Consider the following 8,741-nt stretch of genomic DNA (forward strand, 5'->3'; position numbering starts at 1 on the left):
GTAGGTAGATGACGAGAAAGAGACCAGAGTTTCTTATTTTCACATCATATCAAAAATTTTACGATTTATAATTTTAAAAGTTCGGTGTTTGAGACGTTCTCTGAATTTCTGTTAAGAGTGAGTACATGCCCCTTACTACAAATTATCAATATACAAAACTTGAAGCTAAGTTTGTTGGTTTTTTGAAATGCCTTTAATAGGAAGTAGGACACATACAAATGTGCCACCTTCGGTTCTCTCATCATCTGTATTTTATTCTCGAAAAGTGGGATCGAAATTTTATCTAGGTGAAAACTTACGGTGGGATGTTTTGGTAGACTTTAGACAAGTTTCATTACATTACAACACTGGCGGGTACTTTTGATTACCTTACATTTACAGCAGTTTCCAAACAAAAATACTAATTGTCTGACCATACTAGAGCACTTATAAGATAGAAATGTTATAGGACCTTGATCTTCAAAGCATATTTTAAAACGAAGAAGAAGGGAATCCCAATTATTATTATACAATGTTATGCACTCACTAATGAGAGCAGCAACGACAACAAAGATCGGTACTACAAGAGGTTGCAATCGATCGTAAAAAGTGATCGGGAAAGGACCTGACCATCCCGATAGGAGAACTAAACGCTAAGGTCGGAATGGAAAACACCGGGCATGAAGATATCATGGGAGGATATGGACTGACTGAGAGAGAGGAACGAGAATGGTGACAGACTCGCACATTTATGTGCGTTCATCAAAATGGTCATAAGCGGCACAATAATCCCTCACAAACGCATACACAAAGCCACAAGGGTCCCACTGGATCACACTTCACAGAACCACATCGATCATATTTGCATCATTAGAAGATTTAGAAGGTCAACGAAATACTTGAGAACCAGGAGAGGATCGGACATAGCTTCATGTCATCACATGGTGGTTTCTAGGGTAAAACTGAAACTAAAGCAGTACTTAAAAACTGGACAAAGAACATTACAAAGATTCAATTCAGCCTTCCTTCACCATACTGACAAACTCAACCAATTCAAGATAACTCTCAGCAACCGATTCCAGACCTTGCAGGATCTACTCAAAGAAGAAAATACCATGGAGGACAGATGGACAACGATCGAAGAAGTACTGACTTCAAAGTACCAGGACAAGATTCAAGAAATGAAGAACAAGAAGACAGCAATTAATAACAGTCGGACAAGAACATCGAAAGTCAAGGCACAGGTCGAATAAACAGAGGCAAACAAGCAAGTGAAGAGGAGCATTAGAGCTGACAAGCAGAAATGTGTGGAAGATCTAGCATTGATAGCAGGCAAAGCTACAAGGGAAGGAAATATCAGACAACTATATGATACAATGAAGAAACTGGTAGGGAAATATGGTAAGTCAGAATAAAACAGCTCCACTTAATCCACCGGACATCGAGGCAGCACCTACAGACATTCCTATAGATGTCACTCCACCAACGATCGAAGAAATCAGGACTATCATCAGACAAATCAAGAATGGGAAAGCGACAGGACTTGACAGTACACCAGTCGAAGCCCCGAAGTCAGACATAGAAATAGCGGCAAACATGCTTCACACTTCCTTCCATAAGATTTGGGAGGAGAAGCAAGTGCCGACAGACTGGAGAAATAGGATACCTAAATAAGATACCGAAGAAAGTAGATCTGAGCAATTGTGGGGACTGCGGAGGCATTACACTATTATCGGTGCCAGGAAAAGTTTTCAATACAGTGCTTCTGAACCGGATGAAAGACTCAGTAGATGCCCAAATTCGAGATCGACTGACCGATCAATAATGCACAGACCAAATCGCAATCGACTGATAATTGTCGAACATTCGATTTCATGGAACTCGTCACTATGCATCAACTTTCTTGATAATGGGAAAGCATTCGACAGTGTGGATAGGAGGACATTATGGAAACTTCTTCGACACTATGGAGTACCTGAGAAAAACGTCATTGTCATTTAGAATTCACGCGACGGACTACAGTGCAAATTTGTGTATAGAGGCCCGCTGACAGACACATTCTAAGTGAAGACCGGAGTCAGACAAAACTGTCTACTCTCATCCTTTCCCTTCCGGTGGTTGGCCGGATTATGAAGACCTCAACATCTGATGGGGAGCACGGAATAAAATGGACAGACTGGATGCAACTAGGCGATTTGGACTTCTCAGATAACGTGACCCTTCTATCCCATACACATCAACAAATAGAGGTCAAGACAAACAGTGTAGCAGCATCTTCTGCCTGCATCAATAAGTCTCGACATACACAAGGGAAAATGCCAGATACTCAAATTCAACACAGAGAACACCAACCCTATCATACATGATGGTGATGCACTGAAAGAGGTGGGAACCTTCACGTACCTGAACAGCATTATCGATGAACAAGGAGGGTTTAATGAGAACGTAGAGGCGAGGGTTGGTAAAGCAAGGACAGCATTCCTACAGTCGAAGAAAATATGGCACTGAAAACACCTGTTTATCAACCAATATCAAAGTCAGAATGTTCAATACAAATGTCAAGACAGTTCTAGTGTACGAAGCTAGAACTTGGAAAACTACTGCAACGATCATCAGAAATTTACAGGTATTTGTAAATAATTGTCCGGTGTCCGTTGACTGGATACAACCAGCTACAGTCTGCTGTAGGAGAGAACAAACCAGCTCCCAGCTAAAGAGGAAATTAGGAAAAGGCGTTGGAGCTAGATAGGACACGCATTGCGGAAACCATCAAACTGCATAACGAGGCTAGTAGTGACTGGAGACAACGGGAATGGATCGCCCAGAACAGAGTTGGATGGAGAATGCTCTTCCATGAGAGGTAACAGGCGTAAGTAAGCAAGTGACCAATAAGTAGACGATATAGTCTTGCGAAAGCCACTGATAAACCTAGTTCTTTTGTATTAGCCCCTCAAACTTATGGAAATCCTAGGATGTTGAGGCCAAAAAATCTCATCGCTCCGGCAGGATCAAACTCAATATTTTAAATGAACATAGACCTACTTCACTCCCCTCTGGATACTCTCTTAAAGTGCTTAGGTACCATGTTCCAACAAAAAAATAGGGTTTGGCTCTACCAGTGCAAACGGAAGTGATAAGTAGTAGGCTTAGAAATATGACTGATTTCCTTGTTCTTCTCAGTTTGTGTGGTCATAGAAAAAAGTTAGAAATTAACCTTCATGAAATCGCATTCAAGCACCCTGCTTCGCATGAAATACAACATGGATTTCTTCCGAGTGGATTGTGTAATACGGACCTGTTGAAAGTAATAAGCTGTCGTAATTTACCCATGCTCAGTGTAACGGAAAGAGAACAGTGAAAATCCCTCTGCAGCTTCTTTGTTGAACAGTACTGTCATTTATTTGTTCCTTCTCCCTTTTGTGTATTCCAACCTTTGTTTCGATCTCGTTTAACCATGTCTTTTGTTCTTCAGTCTTCCCCGTTTTGAGCCTTTATTATGTGATTTTGATTGAAGACTTATTTTTGTTACCTAATTTTCTATTGCATGTTGCCGGACCATTGACAGTAAGGTTGTGTTTGACTAAGCTCAAGGTCACGGCGTGGTTCAGTTTGTGACTGTTAATCTTCTGACTGTCTGCTTGGGAGAATCGCTGCAATCCCCGCAGATAGATATTTGATCCCATCTTATTGGGAATATTTGTATTGATTCTCAGCGCGCTACTTTGCGTTAGAGAAACTTCTGACTGTATAGCACAGGCTGTACCGTTTGAGGTATTTTATATTTTTGATGTAATTTGTTCTGTTTTCTTAATTAGAACCGTTTATATTGAGCCCAGAGTTTGTGTTTTGATATAATATAATACGAGTATCTCAAAGACGCGTTGTGAGCTATACAGAGGAACTTGGTCTGGTCTAATCGAATAAATTTTGGGTTCATCAGTCCGTTGTTCTAACCGAATATTGGCTGTTCGGTCGTTACGCTCAGTCTTATTAGTTCACCGTGTCAAGAGGAGTTCTACAATTCTTCATTCTTGAGCTATCCTTTTTTTGTCTTCTATTAAAGATAAACTAACCGAATGTGATTTATAAACTATCTTTAGGTTAGAAAGGGTTCAGAGTCCTTAAAACATCCTTACCCTGTAAAAAAGGCCTGAATAAAATGAGTCATTCAGTTACTAGAATCCTTCTCCCTCTTATCTTTAGTAAAGATGGAATGTCGATGATAAGCAATAGTGGTTCAGAAATCTTGAGACTCCAGAATCGTTTATGCATTATCTTCGACCACTGCGAACTGGGTGTTCCTCAGTTTGATACACCAAATGTATTTCTTGGCTTCTGTAGCCGAAAAATTTTGTCATAAGGTTTCTCCTCGAAAATATAGGTTGCTGACCTATGAACTGGTCAAAAGCGATTTTTGTACTTATTTATGATCCCCTTATGAAATGACAACTCCAGGGACGTTTAGACCATGATTGCTAGTTATCCTACGCTACGGATGCCTCAGGGTAGAATTATCAATTAATTAACACGAATTGCAGTCCTGAGTACTTAGAAACATATCAAGGATTCAATAATTGTAAATAGTGGATGTGCTGTGTTATACCTCTCATTTTTCGACTTCCCTAGAAAGCTTTGTTTTAGGTCGGAACTTGAATATATATTTATAGTATGCTCATGATTGTTAGAGGTATCGCAATCCGTTAAAAAACGAACTCGTAGTGCTATGACTACATATGTTAACGACGACCTTTGAGCGACACTAGAGTGACCTTGAGAACATCGGCCTTCATGATATGGCCGAGTAAAAATTATAAATGAGGATGAAGGATTAAAATTACAACTTACACTTGGAAGTTAGGGTTAAGAACAAAAGTTAGGGTTTTCACCATGAACCGACACCAGCTATAATGTTGTACATTCTACAACATTCTTGTTTTTTCTTAATGAAGGAGGAAACAGCGTGTTTCCATACTGCAAGTGGGATAGAATGATACGGTCTAAAATTAGGTGGGGAGCTCTTTTGTCAAACTTGTCAGCAATCTATTTCAGTGTTCCTAATACAAGGATTGCTCTCAAGAAAGTGTAAAGTCGTTTACATGAGATATGTTGCAACTATCCATTCAAGGCGATCTTCCTCTGAAAGTATTTAAATTAGGTCTACCCCCACTCGCAAAACGTTAAAGTCGACTCAGATTCTTCAACGTTTCGTCTACCAAACCCAGCAACTAGATACGATACGCAGGATCGATCCTTCACGAACCGATGCTCTTACGAAGACGAAAAGAGAATGGGTATCGAACAGATGAACATGCCAACAGTGATCGGGAATTATATAAACCTTGAGAGTATCAAAAAAGTGCTGTAGGCCTGTAGCATTTAGGGTCATTTCGTTGCCCTCCGGTAAATACCGGAATAATTTGCGACTGTGCAGGGTGAACTGAAGGCATCTAACTAATTAATAAGTGTTAGATTGAATATCGACAACTTCATTGTGTCCTGGATATATTTATTTTACTGAAGTTTTGAACTTCTTTGCTTAGAGTTTTGACCTCGGACATTTCCGGCTTCATTCTGCTTTAGGTTTTGTATATTGGACGGTTTGCTCTGGAAACCTAAAATTAATAGATATGTTGTGCAATTGTTGAAATAACACAAGAACAGTATATTTGGGTAAATTACTTGTAATACACGAACTAACTCAGATACCTGAAGTGAAATTCTGTTTTCTCGTTATTTGAGATGAAAGAAGCGAGTGATTCAATAGAACTTGCGCCAATAACGGACGGAAACAACATTTAAACGTAACTATGAATGTAACGACCCGAAGTTCCAGTATTTCGTCTGAACGTAGAACTAATGAACCAAAGTTTATTCGGTTTAGCGCATAGCATGCGTAGCGTTTTTGAGTGACTCGTAATTAATTATATTGAAACAAACTTTTTAAGTTCGCTCAATATTTTCAACAAGATGGAATCAGATGTGTCTGCAAGGATTCGGGCAATCTTGTTCGACAGCAATCGAAAGCCAACAATCATGAACCGACACAGCAATACGCAACAGCAAAATCAAGGCAATAAAAGTGAACCCTTAGCCAAGCAATAAAGATCTAAGCAAAGGAGGCTGAAGAACATAAAATATGGCCACTGAAGACCATGGTAAAAGTTGAAACACAAGACAGGTTAAGCGAACGAAGAAATAACACTACTATCAGAATAGGGATTTGTAGAGATTGTAGCAATCTGAACAGTTGAATTTATGAGTCGATCTAAGCTTGGCCATCATTGAAATTTTGAAAGCACTAGAACTCCGTCTCGTCCTAGTATGAGACTTCTCAGCAGTGAGCTCACAGAACTTGAATCCAGGACGTTCGTTCTCGTGTATGAACGCTTGACATCTAGGACACTGAGTCGGCACCCAACGATGTCAATGCCTAACTTCAATCGATCCAAGGTTTTGCGCAACACTTAGTCCTTTGTCTGAGGCAGATATATAGTAAATTAAAAAATGTCAATTACAAAAATAATGACAAAGTTGTTACTAAAGAAAAATATTGTGTTCATATATCAAATATAATCTACACACATAACAAAAATATACAGGACGTTACTTGAATTGTCAGGAATAGGTGTGTTTTAATTTCTTTAGGTCGTGCAATCCACATTTACGAGTAGCTAGTTATTACAACTATAATTATTGCAATCCGAGATATATATCCACATAAAGCATGTAATGAGGATACTATGGTGATCTGTAGACATGGACAGCAAATATATCAGAGTCCCGTTATCGTAACAAAGGATAATTGAGAACAAGAAGCACGTGAAGACAGCAATGTATTTGCGAGTGATGGTCAATGTTTCATGCCATGGCTTACTCGAAAACAGAGAACCGAAGGTCGTGTTTTGTAGGCAACAGTTTTACAGTCAATAATGGTAGTTGTACAAATTATGAGAATTAGTAGAAGAAATGTTAGCAACAACAAAAGCTAATTATGTAATAAGTCTATTATAACCATTCCCACAGATAACTGTCTCACACCTGATGTGGCTGTCCAAGTCTTCCAGTTTCTCAATGGTGATCTAGCCTAGATCAACTCATAAATTCAACTGTTAAATCAACAATACTGTCCAATAAAACATTCTGAGTATTTCTCTCATTATGATGACAGCTTCCAGTTTCTTAAAACTGCTCCTCGGCTCAATGAGTGTGAGAACAGTAGATTGATATGTACTAACCAGACCTTTACTGGTACTAGTGTTCGTCTTCTCTTTGAGCCTTTGTGTATCGGTTCCAAGCATGTTGGAACTCCCTATGTGTAGTGTTGTTGCTGGCTCGTTAGAACTCGGTTCAAGAGTATTTATCCTAATTTCACAACTCAAAGAATGTGATCCAATGTGATCTCAGGTTGACTATAACTCTTAAGGCCCATTCCCCAAACACATTAGATTGCAGCACGTAAGATCACTTGCAGTAAGAAATCTTAGCGAAATCCATGTCAAACTGAGGGAAGACTGTTCACTATATCTTCTTTAATTTACCCTTTAGGGCTGGTGCATCCAGCTGCTTGAAATCCCAACTTCTGTCGCCTTCGGTAAGTTCTGTTTCAATCTCACAAACACGGAGGCCTATGACGGCATAATCACTTTTCTTAGAAGAGCCAGAATCGACAAGTTATCGGCCAAGAGCACTTTGATGTGATCATGACGTAACAACGCCTGATCGTGTCATATGACATCAACAACCCTGCGTTTGAGATTAATCCTGTTTTTTTAGATGAATCGAAAACCCGAGCTCCGGCAAGGTTGTCGTCTCCTTTGTATGTGTTCGGCGAAGATGACTTCGTGAAAGCTGAAGTCTCCTAGGGTTAACATGTATGCTATGGAAGAAAGGAACTAGCTAAGTCAGCATTCGATTGCCTTACGGAGCGTCAACAGTAATGTTTCTGGACACTTTTCTGTGTAAAGCGATCTCTTCATATAAGTTTGAAAATTTTTTAGCAAACTCTTGTGTATACACTTGGTGTGCTAGCGGGCAGAATTTCAGTATGGGGAAGTATCATATTTCCGTTTCTGTTTTCCTGTCACTATGAAACAAAAGCACGCCAAATTTCGCCAGCTCCTGGCCCTTGACTTGGGAAGACACCCAGGTTTGGGTAGTTTCTATCGGAACAAATTGAGTTGAATCACTCCATGTTTCTCGTCTATTTAATTTGACAAATGTACGACGTTTGTACATTAGAAGTTGATGCTTTCTGTTTACTACGGGTATATATCCTTGTTATCTCTGTGTAAATGAGCTCTGTTAATTCAAAATCTAGAATTCGCGTATGGTGAGAAAAAACTACACGAGTATTTACTTGAGGTATTGCTACATGCTCTAGTACATGGAGAGTATTTGAATAATCCGAAGTACTTATCCCTGACCTTATAAGCATTTGGTAAATTGTTCAACGTACAGTTATCTTTAGTCTAACGTAGAAATTGTTCAGTTTGACGGATTCACCTGGGATTCAGTGATACTCCACTACAGGTGGTCCCTTCTCTTCCCATATATTTCGTTCTTGTAAGTTCGCGAACAGAATAAAATACTCCAACTCATTCCTGTGTAAAAAAGAAACATAACGTGGCCCGGATACATGTGGACCCGAGATGGTAACTAACGTCTGTTGTCACCAAGTGCCCCGAGAATGGCACCCGTTACCCCAGAATGAAGATGTCACACTCAGAAACTGAGTTCTAGATCACCTAACTCTCAACAATCAA

This window comes from Schistosoma haematobium, chromosome 1 (assembly GCF_000699445.3).
Source record: "Schistosoma haematobium chromosome 1, whole genome shotgun sequence".
Taxonomy (NCBI): domain Eukaryota; kingdom Metazoa; phylum Platyhelminthes; class Trematoda; order Strigeidida; family Schistosomatidae; genus Schistosoma; species Schistosoma haematobium.